This window comes from Emys orbicularis, chromosome 10, assembly GCF_028017835.1.
Source record: "Emys orbicularis isolate rEmyOrb1 chromosome 10, rEmyOrb1.hap1, whole genome shotgun sequence".
Lineage (NCBI taxonomy): Eukaryota > Metazoa > Chordata > Testudines > Emydidae > Emys > Emys orbicularis.
Window position 1 is genome coordinate 69,062,080 of NC_088692.1, and position 15,448 is coordinate 69,077,527.

Genomic DNA, 15,448 nt, shown 5'->3' on the forward strand with positions numbered 1-15,448 from the left:
CTTGTGGATGGGGGGAAGTGGTAGATGTGGTATATCTTGACTTTACTAAAGCTTTTGATGCTGTCTCACATGACCTTCTCATAAACAAACTAGGGAAATGCAACCTAGATGGAGCTACAATAAGGGGGTTCATAACTGGTTGGAAAACTATTCCCAGAGAGTAGTTATCAGTGGTTCACAGTCATGCTGGAAGGACATAACAAGTGGGGTCCCGCAGGGATCAATTCTGGGTCCTGTTTTGTTCAATATCTTCATCAATGGTTTAGATAACGACATAGAGAGTACACTTATAAAGTTAGTGGACAAAACCACGCTGGGAGGGGTTGCAAGTGCTTTGGAGGATAGGATTATAATCAAAATGATCTGGACAAACTGGAGAAATGGTCTGAAGTAAATGGGATGAAATTCAATAAGGACAAATGCAAAATACTCCACTTAGGAAGGAACAATCCGTTGCACATGTACAAAATGGGAAATGTTTGCCTAGGAAGGAGTACTGCGGAAAGGGATCTGGGGGTCATAGTGAACCACAAGCTAAATATGAGTCAACAGTGTAACTCTGTTGCAAAAAAAGCAAACATCATTCTGGGATGTATTAGCAGGAGTGTTGTAAGTAAGACACAAGAAGTAATTCTTCCTCTCTACTCCGTGCTGATTAGGCCTCAGCTGGAGTATTGTGTCCAGTTCTGGGCGCTACATTTCAGGAAAGATGTGGACAAATTGGAGAAAGTCCAGAGAAGAGCAAAAATGATTAAAGGTCAAGAAAATATGTCCTATGAGGGAAGATTGAAAAAATTGGGTTTGTATAGTCTGGAAAAGAGAAGACTGAAAGGGGTCATAACAGTTTTCAAGTACATAAAAGTTTGTTAGAAGGAGGAGGGAGAAAAATTGTTCTTCTTAACCTCTGAGGATAGGGCGAGAAGCAATGGGCTTAAATTGCAGCAGGAGAGGTTTAGGTTGGACATTAGGAAAAATTTCCTGTCAGGGTGGTTAAGCACTGGAATAAATTGCCTAGGGAGGTTGTGGAATCTCCATCCTTGGAGATTTTTAAGAACAGGTTAGACACACACCTGTCAGGGATGGTCTAGATAATTAGTCCTGCCATGAGTGCAGGGGACTGGACTACATGACCTTTCAAGGTCCCTTCCAGTTGTTTGATTCTATGCTTTACTGCAACAGATGGTGCAGAGGATGCTGCAGAGAGAGAGTATGCAGACTGAGGACTTTGTGGTAAGAGATCATTCAGGGGATAGTAGCAGAGCTGAATGGACTCCTTTGAGGCTCTGCCTACCCAGAACCTTAAACATGAATCATTAAGCTGGGTTAGGAAGTGGTACCTCCAAGCAGGCCAAGGCAAGCAGCTTCCTTTGGACTGGACTGAAGACTCTCAAAGAGACACTAGCCTGCTGCTACTCACTGATCCAACCCTGAGTGGGATTTGGTGAATGGGTGAGGTGGTGCAGCTAAGGGATTATTATCAGTGGGACATTCTAACTGGCAGGTGGGGAGGGAGTAAGACTGCCAAAGTTATTGGAAAAGGGTATTTAACTCTTTATTTGCATATATGCTCTGAGACTTTTTCTAAAGTTTGAGTGTGGTCCCTTTCCTCTTACCAGGATTTCCTTGTTTGTACACAATATCCATGTGCCTCCAAGTGGGGAAGTTCTTCCAGTCAAAGGCACCCAGGGAAGGTACATTTAGTTTTCTCGATTTCTAGGCATGGGCATGGGCTAGTTTAATGATTTGTCAGGAGGGACCTTAGATATATTGAACCTGGCCCATTTTGGTAGTTAAGAACATGGCAGAAGGGTTACACTTGTGGTCAGGAAACACTGCCAGCAGAATTCTGGCAGCTTCCTGGGTGAAAAGCATGGGACTCAGAAGGGTCTTCTTGCCTCTTCTGCCCCTGCTAACTCTCACATCCAGGAGTAGGTATCCTTTGTATCTCGGACCGTAGTGCTATATTTTAAGCTTAGTCTTGCCTTATTCCTCTAATGTGAAGATTTTGGCTTTAAATTATTTATTTTGTAAATTTGATACCTGAGCAAGTATGTTCCTGTTCATTGTTTTCTTGTCACATTTACTTCATTTCAGTCAAAGTAATTCATTTGTTCTTCCTGATATAGCTTCCTAGTACCCGCCTAGTAAATGAAAATCAAGGTGTCAAACATCAATACAGACAATCATCAACAAAATATTTAAATTCTGCAGTATTGATCCAAATACTGGTGAGGATCCATAAATCAAACAGTAGGTTAATTTTCATAAGCTGAATTGAGATATTACAGTAACGGAATATAGGGCTGCATCAAGGATGGAGAGTGACTGAGCTGATTTAATAACCTGTCACCTTGAGCAGGTCTAAAGGGCCACAGTTAATATTGGGATTTCACTCCCTAATACTGAAGGGTAATATTTTTGGCTACTTTTTTGGTTGGTTGATTGATTTTTCCAACAGAACTCCCATTGAGATTAATAAGGGAATAAGTGGGTAAAACATATTAGCTGTTTTCCTTCCCAGGCTCCCAGGCCTATGTACACAAGGGAAATTTCCAAAATTGGTTAATACAGGTTCTGCTGAATGAGTGCTAGTAACACGAAACCCTAGTGTACATGGGCTTTTTGGCTTCTGATCTAACCCTTCTGGGAACAAGTCTAATTGGATACACTAGTGAAAACCACACTGGCAGCTGAAGCCACATGTGCCTTTAGCCTCATGGGATATGTCTGCAGTTGGGAGGTGTGATTCCCATTGCGGGTAGACAGACACTCACTGCCTCACTTGTATGGGCTCAGAGCTTTTCCCAGGCAGGTGGGCTTCTTCAGCTGAAAAGGACTTTCCCACGATTAAAAGATGTACAGTTTTAAGAAGAAAAATGCTTTCCTTTGATGAGGTACCTTGTTTGGAATATAATATATTTGATTACACTAATCTTGGTGGATTAGAACAAACACCTGATACTGAGTGAGGAGCCCTAATGCTAGGAGTTAGTTGAAAAAATATGTAAGGCTGGATTCAATTAAAAAACAAAAGTTGTTGAGGAAAGAGTTATATAAAAGCCCCACTGTCTTTAAGCAGTAGCAAGCGACTCGACACTGCTAGTAATTTCAGCTGGCAATTAATATCAGGAAAATATGATGCACACACATTCTATTTGTTTGTAAGCATAATCATATCTTATGTTCCCTGGCCGCCTCCTTTTTATGTGTGTAGAGCTAAGTTTAGCAAGGAAGAAGAAAATAGACACAATATAAATGTGCTCAACATGGCATCAGTTTTATAGCATCTGTATCATTGCTGGAGCATTTGAAAGCCCAAATTGCAGAAATGTAAACACAACACAGAACTGTACTTTTTAGTACAGAACATAACTTTGGACAGGCTCCCTCCAGTTCTCCCTGCAATAAAATAATGGCTTTTGTAATTTTTTGATTTATAACTGGCGTGCTTGGAAGTTTCAGTTTCAAAGACTGAGGAAAAACAAGACAAAAAAGAGATTGTTGTTTTCCCCATAAAATCAATTTGATTTCTGTCATTACAAAGCAATACTTTTGCTGAAAATGCCTTTCAAAGCCAGCCAGCACTGTGACAGATAAATTTCAGCTGTTCTGATTATTCAGGCAGGTATCAGTGGGCTATTCCAAGAGAGCTTTATTTTATATGGTTAAAGCCTTTCTCTAAAAGAAACAGTAATCTTTTTGTTGAGCATGGGGAATAATTTCTTCAATACCAATCCAATTTATTTGAGCCTTCTGATTTGTTCCTCCATCTGGATCTCTAAGCACAATATTAATTACTCGTTAGGGTACTTGGAGGGAAAGTATTTGGATATCCATACTGTCAAAGTTGATGAGGCTTTGCATGTGCACCATAGGAATAGCTTTCAACCCATCACTAAAACTAGAGATAATCTTAATAAAATAATTAAAAAAAATCCTAATAAGCCAACAATAATTTGAACTCTCATAACCACAGCACATTTATTTTTATAGTACCCACATGTCCTATTGAGAGACCATGAAAATATTCTTTCTACAGCCGGTCATGTGAGTATAGATTAAAAAAATCTCAAGAACATTTTTATAATAAAAGGTCATAATGGCTATAATAGATAGTAGAAAGAAAGAGGCTTTGTGTGAATGTGGGGGGTGGGCGGAGGGAAGAAAAAGAGGACATGCGTATTTAATGTACTTGCATTCAGTTGGAAACATAGATATTGCAAATTGTTTTTACCAGAATTGTGTTGATCTGTAATACAGAAATGGATGGCTTTGTGGGTCAGACGGAATCAGACAGCTATAACCTTGATTATTAAAGGGTTGGGGACCTTTCTCTTTGGAAATTCATGTTCAGGTACAGTTAAATTGATAATGCATCTGCTTACAGGTTTCACTGAAAAACTGAGCTCCAGCTTTCTCTACAACAATTAGTGAGTCCTTGACCAGTTACAACCCAGTTTAAAGGTGTAGAGTGAATGCCTCTGCTGAATTTAATGGCAAATCTCCTGTTGACTGCAGTGAGGACAGGATTTCTTGCATAGTTTAGACAAGACTTAACTGTGCATCCGTAAGTGGGTTGTAACAATGGATTGTCCAGGTGCCCAATTTCACTGATGGAGGGCAATCAAGCCCAGATTTGAGCCTCAGATCCCTGCAGAAATCTGAGGACAGGGACAGTCCACAAGCCCAGTGCCTTAGCACTGCTATCTGGATCCCTTCTTTCATGGCAGCATACCACTCATGTGCTTTCTTTTAATCCATCCTCATTTGATTTTCACTACTCTTCTCTGGGTCTTTTCTGTTTTTCTATATCCTTCTTAAGAAAGGCTCACCAGTTCTGAACACAGTGTTCCAGATCATCTTCTTAGCGTACATGCAACATGTTTCAGGTGGCACGTGACCAGGATTAATCACCAAATTTGGTCCACTGGTTGGATAATTAGTTTTCCCAGCCCAGTCTGGGTACTGATGGGGAGTGCGATGTGAGGGTGTACTATTGTCTTATATAATGGTATGATGATATTATCCTGTAATTCTCTATTCTTTTCTTAATACAACCTAAAGTTTCAGTTGTTTTTCTGACTACCACTGTAAATTGAAGAAACCAAAAAGATGCCTGAAGATATTTTCCCTAAGTCAATTTAGAATCCATCAGTGTGTAAAAGTTGTTCAAAATGTTCCCTCCAAGGTGCATCATCTTGCATTTCTGTACACTGAATTTCATCTGTCATGACCTAGGTAGGTCTACCTTTAGTTCTTTATGGTCTTTCCTAGGCTCGACTAGCCCAAATAATGATCTGTCATCTTCCAGGTCATTAATATAAATATGTCAAACATTACAGAGTTTACTACAGACACTTAGACCATCCTGTTATTAACTGCTTTTCTTGATAGTAGTTGACTGTTTTTTTCTTCTGTGTTATTTATGTCTTAGCGTTTCTAATCCATGATAGTACTTCACCTCAGTTTATGGCTATTTAATTTCCTTGAAAGACATTTGTGATCGGGATTGTCAAAGGATCTTGGAAATTTCTTAAACATTTTACTAATCCTCTGAAGACTATTGCATGAAGCAATGTCAAACTAAATCTCCATCTATTATATATCAATTATCATGTTATGTAAAAGCTGTAGTTGGATTAAAAATAACAGTGAGGCTGCCTAAGGGTATGTTAAACCTCTGTATATTTTAAATTACTGATGTAACGTGACTGGGACCAAAGAAATGTTACACATATTACACAATTTCAAAAGGTGGCAATTGTCAAGTTATTTTATCTCAAACAATACTTCACTGATTTTAAAAATGTCCATTACATATTCTAGTTGTCAATACAACAGAAACTCAGCAGTCATTGTTTTTAAAAGTAAGTTTTTAAGACCTCATGGTTGTGGAGATAAGCTTAAAAATGTGAATCATAAAGGTTCAAAAGCCAGAAGGCAAATTAAAAGAATTCTATCTGTATTATTTTAAAATCTGATTATTTTTAAGACAATCATGATTTTTTGAGGGGCCTGACTCATGATTTTTGACCACTTGAGGTTGGCAACACTGTATACTATCTTAGAAAAAGATTGTATTACCCTATTTTGTGTCAACTTTCATCTGCTTCCATGAGAGATCAACTTTCCTTTTGGTTGAGAGCCCAAAATATGAGCATGATTCTTTCACTGAGTATGAGAGATAAAGTTTGAAACAGTTGCACAGTAACTTTTGTGCATATCAATTCATTTATTTGCTATAATAGTTAATCATACTTCAGCTTCCCCTTAATGAGAACAGTGAATTCATAATAAAATAAACAGAAAACTATCATGCAGTTTCACAACTATTTCAAGATGGTTTCAGTGCAAGTCTATGGAGTCAGTTAAGATGCGTGATTATAACAGAAAACCAATTTCAGTTCAGGTCTATGGAGATCCTATTACCACGCAAAATTAAAATGTTGTCCAACAAGATCTACAATGATTACAAAAATATATTGAATGAAGCACAAAATGATATGCTCAGATAATGATATATTTCAGATGTAAATCTCTCAGTGAGTGCCCAGCGTTATCATGTCCAATGCATTGCAGAATGTATATACAATATACAATTACCCAAGGTTTGGTAACTTCTTAATGAGTATAGATGGAACAGATCTGAAGTCAGGTAACCTTAATTTTAAATGTTCTTGTTTTTGTGCATTTAGGTTGAGATTTTCAAATCCCACATGGAGGATTTAGATCTCCAATTTGCATTACAATTAATGGGAATTTGGTGGCCAGATCTCCCAGGAGTCTTTGAAAATCCCAGCCTTAAATTATAGTCATATCTAAAATGCATTTATGATTTCGCATCTCTAAGTCTAGCAGTTCTACATGCAACATTACTATTATTTGAATGTCCATTACAGTGAATCTGACAATATTGAGATTCCACTTCAAAATGAACAATAAAGGGCATTGAAGGTATGAAAAGAGAGAAAAACGGCTATTGAGAATTAAGGCTGTGGAAAGATGTACATAAAAAGGCATGTGCTAGAATCAGAAAGCATCTAACAATGGAGTTAGAAATGCAGTACTACAGTGTAAAAGAATATGAATTTCATAACTATTAGTAATGTATACTGACATTCGATCAGTGAACCACTGCTGTAAGCATCAGCCCATTCACATGCAGAACAAGGCTATTTTTAAATAGGAAAAAAAATGAGGTGTTAGTCCTGCTATAGAAAATGTTTCAGACTATTTCCTCACATTTTAATATCAGCAGCCTCCAAATGATTGCTGATTCCCAATTTTTCTAAGAAATAACCACAAGATGAAGTAATCATAAATCAAAACAAAATAAAGGTTGCGAAAGAGCTTAAATAGTTTTGTGATTTTTATTTGAATGCAATATTAGATACACTTCAAAAGTGTTTCACTGCCATGTTTTGTTTTGTCTCTTTTTGCAAGGGGATGAAAAGTATGCATAACAGGATGTAGTACATGGAAAGTCTTCTAGAATATTACAACCTGCACAATGGTTCCAGTTGTGCTCACAGGTCATGACTAATGGCAAAGAAAGAATGCAGCATTCCCCTACTCCATTAGTATAGTCTGTACATGGCAAAATGACAACTAGGCTATTATTTCACTTGTGATAATGATGTGTGCATGTTTTTATGAAGCTGGAAAATGAGGTCCATATAAAAACAATGCCCATGGATGCCATTTCTAGAATAGAAATACCTATTGGTGACTGGGCAACCTAACCTTCCTAAAACACACCAAAAGGAGTCTGATTTTCAAACGGGACTTAGCTCTTAAGTTACTTACGGGCTTTTGAAAATTTTATTCAGAGTGAATATTTCTGTCATTTTCTCTGTCTAGACTTAGTACTTACATAGTGCCCATTGCCTTGGTATCTGAGGGATAGAGTTTCAAAAATATTTAGGCACCTTAACTTGCAGCTAGGCATCTAATAAGATTTTCAAAGCACTGATTTCAAGAAGAGTTAGGTACTTGGGTGCTTTTGAAAATTCCAATAGGCACCTATCTGAATTTTTAGGCATCTAAATACCTTTAAAAATCTGGCCTGCGTGCCTCACAAATATTTTTAAATGGAATCACAATAATAATCTCTCTCTCCTTCCTTTCCAGCCTGTAAGAGAAATAGCTTGATTATTTTATTGGTGATGGTTTTTGTGTGTGTGTGTGTGTGTGTGTGTGTGTGTGTGTGTGTGTGTGTGTGTGTGTGTGTGAAGAACTTGAGGGGAAATTGCATTGAAGAAGCAAATTTGCATTTAATTGTGAACATTATGAGATCTGTGGTCATTCTGATCTCTAGCAGGGATGTGTTCTATGGTGTAGGCCCATCTCTCATTGAAGCTCTGCCTTCAGCATGAGACTCCCCCTATTAGCTGGCAGTTCTGTTTTCTGGTGGACCATACCTGGAACAAGAGGTCCTGGATGTGGGGAAAGGCATAAGGGGTGCAGAGCCTTCCATATTGTGAAGTCCCTTGCATTGTAGCATGCAAGGATTGGGGCATGACTGGTGCAAGGATTGGGGGGATGATGTAGGTGTATGTGCTGGGAGTAGGCTACCTCAGCCATTAACTAAGGTAATTTACGCAGAGCACTCTGCAGTCACTCCTTGTCCCTATAGGAAAGATCTCCATCTTGTCCATGAACCCTGCATATTTCCCCAATGCCTGGCCTGGCTCCTCAGGCTGGGTAATTCGAGCTGGATTTACCTCTATAAGTAAGATATACACTTAGTATACATTACAAACTATAGATACCACTATGTTTCCTACTGTCGTTAAATCTCATCTGCCCAGGAAGGCACTTCTCCTGGCTGTACCCCCTCCTGAAGGAGACCTATTTTTATTTATCTGCTTCTCTAAGTTTGTCTTCACTAGGACTTAAAGGTGTTTTGGTGGAAGGTTTTAGCTAACAGGTTCTAACATGACTGACCCCTAAGCTTCAACTCAGTCATTTTAGCACATGTTAAAGTCTATACTGCTTTGTCCACACTAGAATTTTAGAATTTTAGTGAACTCCTTCTAACAACACACCTTGAAATTGTAGTCAAGACAAACTTTGAGGAGCTGACTCTACCTACAGAAAGATCCTATTGATTAAAGCGGGAGTTGGATCAGGCTTCAAAAAAATGCCTGTTTTAGGAATATGCATTAGGTAGGTGTAAACTCAGATTTCCAGTGGTGAAAGATAAGTGTCTAAACACACGTGCTGCCTACCCATCTTTTAGCTTTGACAAAAACTTTTACTGGGCTAAAGACCAGCACTAAAGTCAAAAGACCAGTGGCAGGAAGACACTTAAATCCATAGTAGCAATAGATAGCAGTTTCAAAGTTCCCTGTCAACTGTATAACAGAAACAGTTATAACCTTGGCATCTTTTAGATGAGAAAAGAAATCATTAAGCTTTTGCATGTTGTTCATTCACTCTAATAGGGGGCACCTGAAGGGTATAAGATGAATTTAAAACATGACTATTACACTTTATCAAGAAATTTTACTGGAAATATCTGTTTGCTTAAGTGTGTTTTGTCCTTTGTAAGATTAAATAGATCTAATTTTTTAGCTGATCATTGCTTAATTAAAATACTGTAGCTCTCTATTCAATATAATACCTAGCTAATGATTTAATGCAAGGACTGGGGGGAGGAGAGGGTGAAGCACCAGACCCTTACACAGTCTTTGTGTGTGTTCACCTCTTTAAACTAAATGTGCCTAGCATTAAGGCCTGATTATACTTCCATTGTAATTAATGAGGATTTTGCCACGTGCTTCAATTAAGCAGGCTCAGTCCCACAACCCTTACTCAGGCAAATCTCCTATTGAATTCAGTTGACAGCAAAGTTCCCCTAAGTGCAGGGACCAATAAAAGCACAGATATGTGTGTCCTATGTGTGACGCTTCCCAGGGATGTGAGGCACCTCCCCACTACCTGCCCTTAGCATGAGGGAGTCTTGTCTGTGCTTACTGTGGCTAAGCTCCCTGACTCCACCAGCCTCTGGCAACATAAGCACTGCCCTCTAGGCCTCTGCAGAACTTGCTGTTTCTGTACAGATTAGCAATTGGCACAAACCAAGCCCGAAGACCTCCAAACATCCCTCTGGAGTACTCAGCCCCTGTTCCACTGAACGCTCTCTGAGCTCTTAGACCCAATATTCCCAATGGAATAGTACACATCAGCTTGTAAGACTCAACCCTTTGCTTAACACACAGTGCAGAGAGAGAGAGAGAGAACAGTGAAAACAAGAATACGTTTTTTATCAAATAACAGAGATTGAAGTGATAATGAGTAAGAATATTGGAAACAAATGGTTACATATGAAACAAAATCATAACACGCTTTCTAGAGACTCAACTTAACTAATAAGGCATTCCCCTGTCTCCTACAAGATATCTTACCGCAAGTTCTTTCCCCAGCGTTTTCACCTAGTATGGTTGAGACCCTTTATCATAAGATTAAGCCCACTGGCTGCTTGTCATCACAGATTTAAGAAATACCTAAGTGTTTATCTGTACCCCAGATATTGTTTCAAAAGTTCATTGTCTTAACCCTAAACAGGATAACTTCTGCTGTTTATTTTATCCTCCAGCCCCTGTAATCTATTGATTAGCATTTTGCTCAGATTATAAATGGCTGTTTGTTGTGAACCATACAATACTGAGTTTGCATATGACCAGCCAGAGTGAGATAAACATCTTTTCCTCCATGCCTACTAGGAATACATGCATCACCTTTTGATGACCTGTCTTAACTCACAGACCTAGAGAACGTAATCTTTAGTGTATATACATAACTGCTCATATCTCTTCCTGTACATACATCTCACAATGACTATGATCTCCAGTGTAACACAGGTTTTCATTAGAGAACTTACATTACATTCTGTTGGTGAACCCAAGGGATCTGTACACATCTGTGTATCCGGGTGCCCTCTAGCAGTTAGCATTGTGAGGTTGTTGGGTACAGTATGTATGGACCCACATTTTAAAGCCCCCCACACAAAAGATGGTGCCCCTGGCTGGAGTGCAAGCAACAACCAATGCAAGTTTAAATTGGGGTCTGATCATTAAATCCAGCCCTTGCTTCTGTGGCTGGGGTAGGATCTCAAGGCAGCAGCAGTGGTAGTAGTAGTGCTTTCGAAGCACCACAAAACTGGAACCTTACATCTAAATCTCTTTGAATTCTGTGAGAAAAATCTCAAGATTTGAACCTGTCTTTATTTTCTGGTTGCAGTTCAATGAAATTTCCTGGTTCCAAAATGGTGGAGGTCATGAAGAGCAGCTTCTCTTGCAAGATCCCCACTGTTTCAGTTTGTCATTCATGTCATTGCTGTCAAATCTGAATATAAATACTAATCCTGTCTCTGCTTTAAAACCAGCTTCTATTCTGAACCTAATTCTGATCTGGATCCAATACCATCCCCTTGGTTAATCTTAAATTATAACCAATTGTTGCCTCAGATTTAATGTACTGGAATATAAAAAAGAAGCATATACAAGCCTATCTAGACTGAGGAAGTTTCCCTTTTGAAACAATGACATTTGCATTTCAAAAGCATTTTGAAGAAAATATGTCAGGGAAATCAATGCTTTGAGAGTTGTATTAGAGGTCTAGTAACTGGAGTTGTAATTAGAAAATACTGGTAAACAAAAATTGAATTGTTTATAATTTGTAACTAAGTGACAGGAATATTCAGCAGTCATTGGAAGGGAATGAAAGATATTGTATCCAGTGAAATAAGTATCTCCTTACACAAGACCCTTACTTTCAAACTACTTCTCATTTTCCTTTTGGATTGTCAAAAGCTGAAGAAAATCATCCATAATTTATCAGAATGTTCAAGGGGTTTGGTAAGGATCTTTTAAATGAGTTCCTTCATTAGAAGAAATTGATTAAAGTTCCATACTGGAAGATTTTTCTCCCCCAATAACTCTGTATAATGGTGCTAGTCTGATGGTCCCTATCACTGCCTGACTCCCATCAAGACATTGTTTCACAAGCCAGCACCCGCTTTGGAATTTTTAGATAGCATTTCCCATGGCCAATTGACTTTATGCCATGGTGCAGTGTCAAGTTAAATAGGGTAATTATTTTCTGCATTTATCGTTATTGCTTTAGAGCAAGTACTTATCAGTATTTGAACAGCATACAGGAACTAAAGACACAAACCCAACCAAGAGGCAAAAATAGCTGGGGCATAAAAAAAAAAATAGAAAAGAAACAAGAGCACCTTTTGTGGAAGGCTCTGCTGCTTATAGCACTGACTATCACTACTGAATCAACGTAATTAAAAAGTTGCCAGTTAATGAGGTCTGTCTTGGAGACAATCTATTTGATTCAGTCCGTATCAATTCAGCTGCAGTGTAAAATGATGTTGTTGATTCATGAGAGGGAAAAAAGCACTTCATTTGAAAGGGATTACTATATTTTATTGGTGCTCTGAGATGGTTACGGTTGTGTCAACACTTCCATTATAAACTCTTTTCTCCCTGTTCTGTTTAAAAAGAAGCTGTTTGGTAGCCCCTTCACTTTCAGGGTCATTGTAACCTTTGGGGGAGATCAAGGTCATGAACTTCCTTAAATTACAGGTGCTCTCAATGTACATCAGCACTGTGAGGTTAACTTCTGAGTTGTCATGGGAGGTATATAATCTCATGATTTATTACATGGTAACTTCATTATATTTGAGCCAAATGGGCCTGATTCTGGTCTCAGTTGCACTGCTGTAAATTAGGAGGTGGTTACAGTTTAACTGAGATGAGAATTGGGACCAGTGAAGTTAAACCAGTGAAAAACTGGTGCAAGTGGGATGAGAATCAGGCCCTAAGTGTATTTTGTTATATATACACGTTCTCTCAGATTTCTTAATTACACTCAATGTAAGAGTAACTGCATAATAAATAGCTACATGTTTTAGTGAAAAAAGCAGATTTTTCCCCACAAAGTAGTTCACTGGCACTTTATCACATTTATCATGTAATAAAAAAAGGTCAAGGATTGTCCTGTAAGTAAAGAGCTCAACCTGAGCAAGGGCCCTCATTCTGAACTGCACCTCCCAGTCAGTGCAGTTCATGTGAAAATCTGGACATTCACAAGTCCATGGGGCCAGATCTAATGCATCCGAGGGTGCTGAGGGAGTTGGCTGATGTGATTGCAGAGTCATTGGCCATTATCTTTGAAAACTTGTGGTGATTGGGGGAGGTCCCAGACAATTGGAAAAAGGCAAATATAGTGCCCATCTTTTTTAAAAAAAAAAAAAAAGGGAAGAAGGAGAATCCAGGGAACTACAGACTGGTCAGCCTCACCTCAGTCCCTGGAAAAATCATGGAGCAGGTCCTCAAGGAATCCATTTTGAAGCACTTGGAGGAGAGGAAGGTGATCAGGAACAGTCAATATGGATTCACCAAGGGCAAGTCATGCTTGACCAACCTGATTGCCTTCTATGATGAGATAACTGGCTCTGTGGATATGGGGAAAGCAGTGGACGTGATATACCTTGACTTTAGCAAAGCGTTTGATATGGTCTCCCACAGTATTCTTGCCAGCAAGTTAAGGAAGTATGGATTGGATGAATGGACTATAAGGTGGATAGAAAGCTGGCTAGATCATCGGGTTCAACAGGTAGTGATCGATGTCTAGTCGGCAGCCGGTACCAAGCGGAGTGCCCCAGGGGTCGGTCCTGGGGCCAATTTTGTTTAATATCTTCATTAATGATCTGGATGATGGAATGGAATGCACCCTCAGCAAGTTCGTGATTGACACTAAGCCTGTGGGGACGGGTAGATATGCTGGTGGGTAGGAATAGGGTCCAGAGTGACCTAGACAAATTGGAGGATTGGGCCAAAAGAAATCTGATGAGGTTCAACAAGGACAAGTGCAGAGTCCTGCACTTAGGATGGAAGAATCCCATGCACTGCTACAGGCTGGGGTCTGACTGGCTAAGCGGCAGTTCTTCAGAAAAGGATCTGGGGATTGCAGTGGACAAGAAGTTGGATATGAGTCAACAGTGTGCCCTTGTTGCCAAGACGGCTAACTGCATATTGAGCTGCATTAGTTGGAGCATTGCCAGCAGATCCAGGGAAGTGATGAATCCCCTCTATTTGGCACTGGTGAGGCCACATCTGGAGTATTGCATCCAGTTTTGGGCTCCCCACTACAGGAATGATGTGGACAAATTGGAGAGAGTCCAGTGGAGGACTATGAAAATGATTAGGGGGCTGGGGCACATGACTTATGAGGAGAGGCTGAGGGAACTGGGGTTATTTAGTCTGCAGAAAAGAAGAGTGAGGGGAGATTTGATAGCAGCCTTCAACTACCTGAAGGGGGGTTCCAAAGAGGATGAAGCTTGGCTGTTCTCAGTGGTGGCAGATGACAGAACAAGGAGCAATGGTGTCAAGTTGCAGTGGGGAGGTCTAGGTTGGATATTAGGAAAAACTATTTCATTAAGAGGGTGGTGAAGCCCTGGAATGGGTTACCTAGGGAGGTGGAATCTCCATCCTTAGAGTTTAAGGCCCAGCTCGACAAAGCCGTGGCTGGCATGATTTAGTCGGGGTTGGTCCTGCTTTGAGCAGGGGGTTGGAGTAGATGACCTCCTGAGGTCTATTCCAACCCTAACCTTCTATAATTCTATATGGGGAGAAAAGTCTTCTAAATTTCCACTGACTTTAATGATAGCAATGAAAGCGGAAAGTACTCAGTAGAGCTGGTTAGGACTTTTTTGACAAAACTCTTTTTCATTGGGAAATGCTGATTTATCAAAGCTGTACCTTTCCTTGGGGAATGGTCAGTTTCGACGAATTTCCTATTTTGATTTTTTTGGGGGGGGATAAAAAGTTTCAACATTGTCATTGTTCAGTTTGACATTTGGTAAATCAAAAGTTGTGTGGGGTTTTTTTTGTTTGAAATGACTTTTCACTTTGATTGACCCGAACCAATTATTTTCTCTCAAAAATGTTTGTGGAATTCAGGACAGGAAAATTCTTTGAAATCTTGAAAATTTTTACAGGCTAGGAAACCCATTTCCTGCCCAGCACTAGTGTTCAGCACTAATCAGCATGCATGTTGCAGTACTGGGCCCTTCATGTACACACATTCAATAGTGTTTCCGTCAATGTGAACTAGAGATGGTTTGGGAACCGCTGACACCCATCTAAGCATATCAGTGTTCTGTCTGGGGGGTGGTTAAACTTCCATATCACTTCCACAGAACTCAGTGGAGCCAACAATTTTCCCCTCCCTCCCCCCGCATCCTTTCCAAAAGCATCACTTATGAAAGTGTTTTCTGAAAATTCTGTTGTGGTGCCAGGAGACATTTGATTTCTGTGATAACATTTCTTGAAATACATCTTTCCAAAGGCAGTGGTTAACATAGTCAGGCAATCTACTGCAAGCATCAGCAAGCTCCGATAGTTTGCTGTATTCATTTCTCTGACTGACT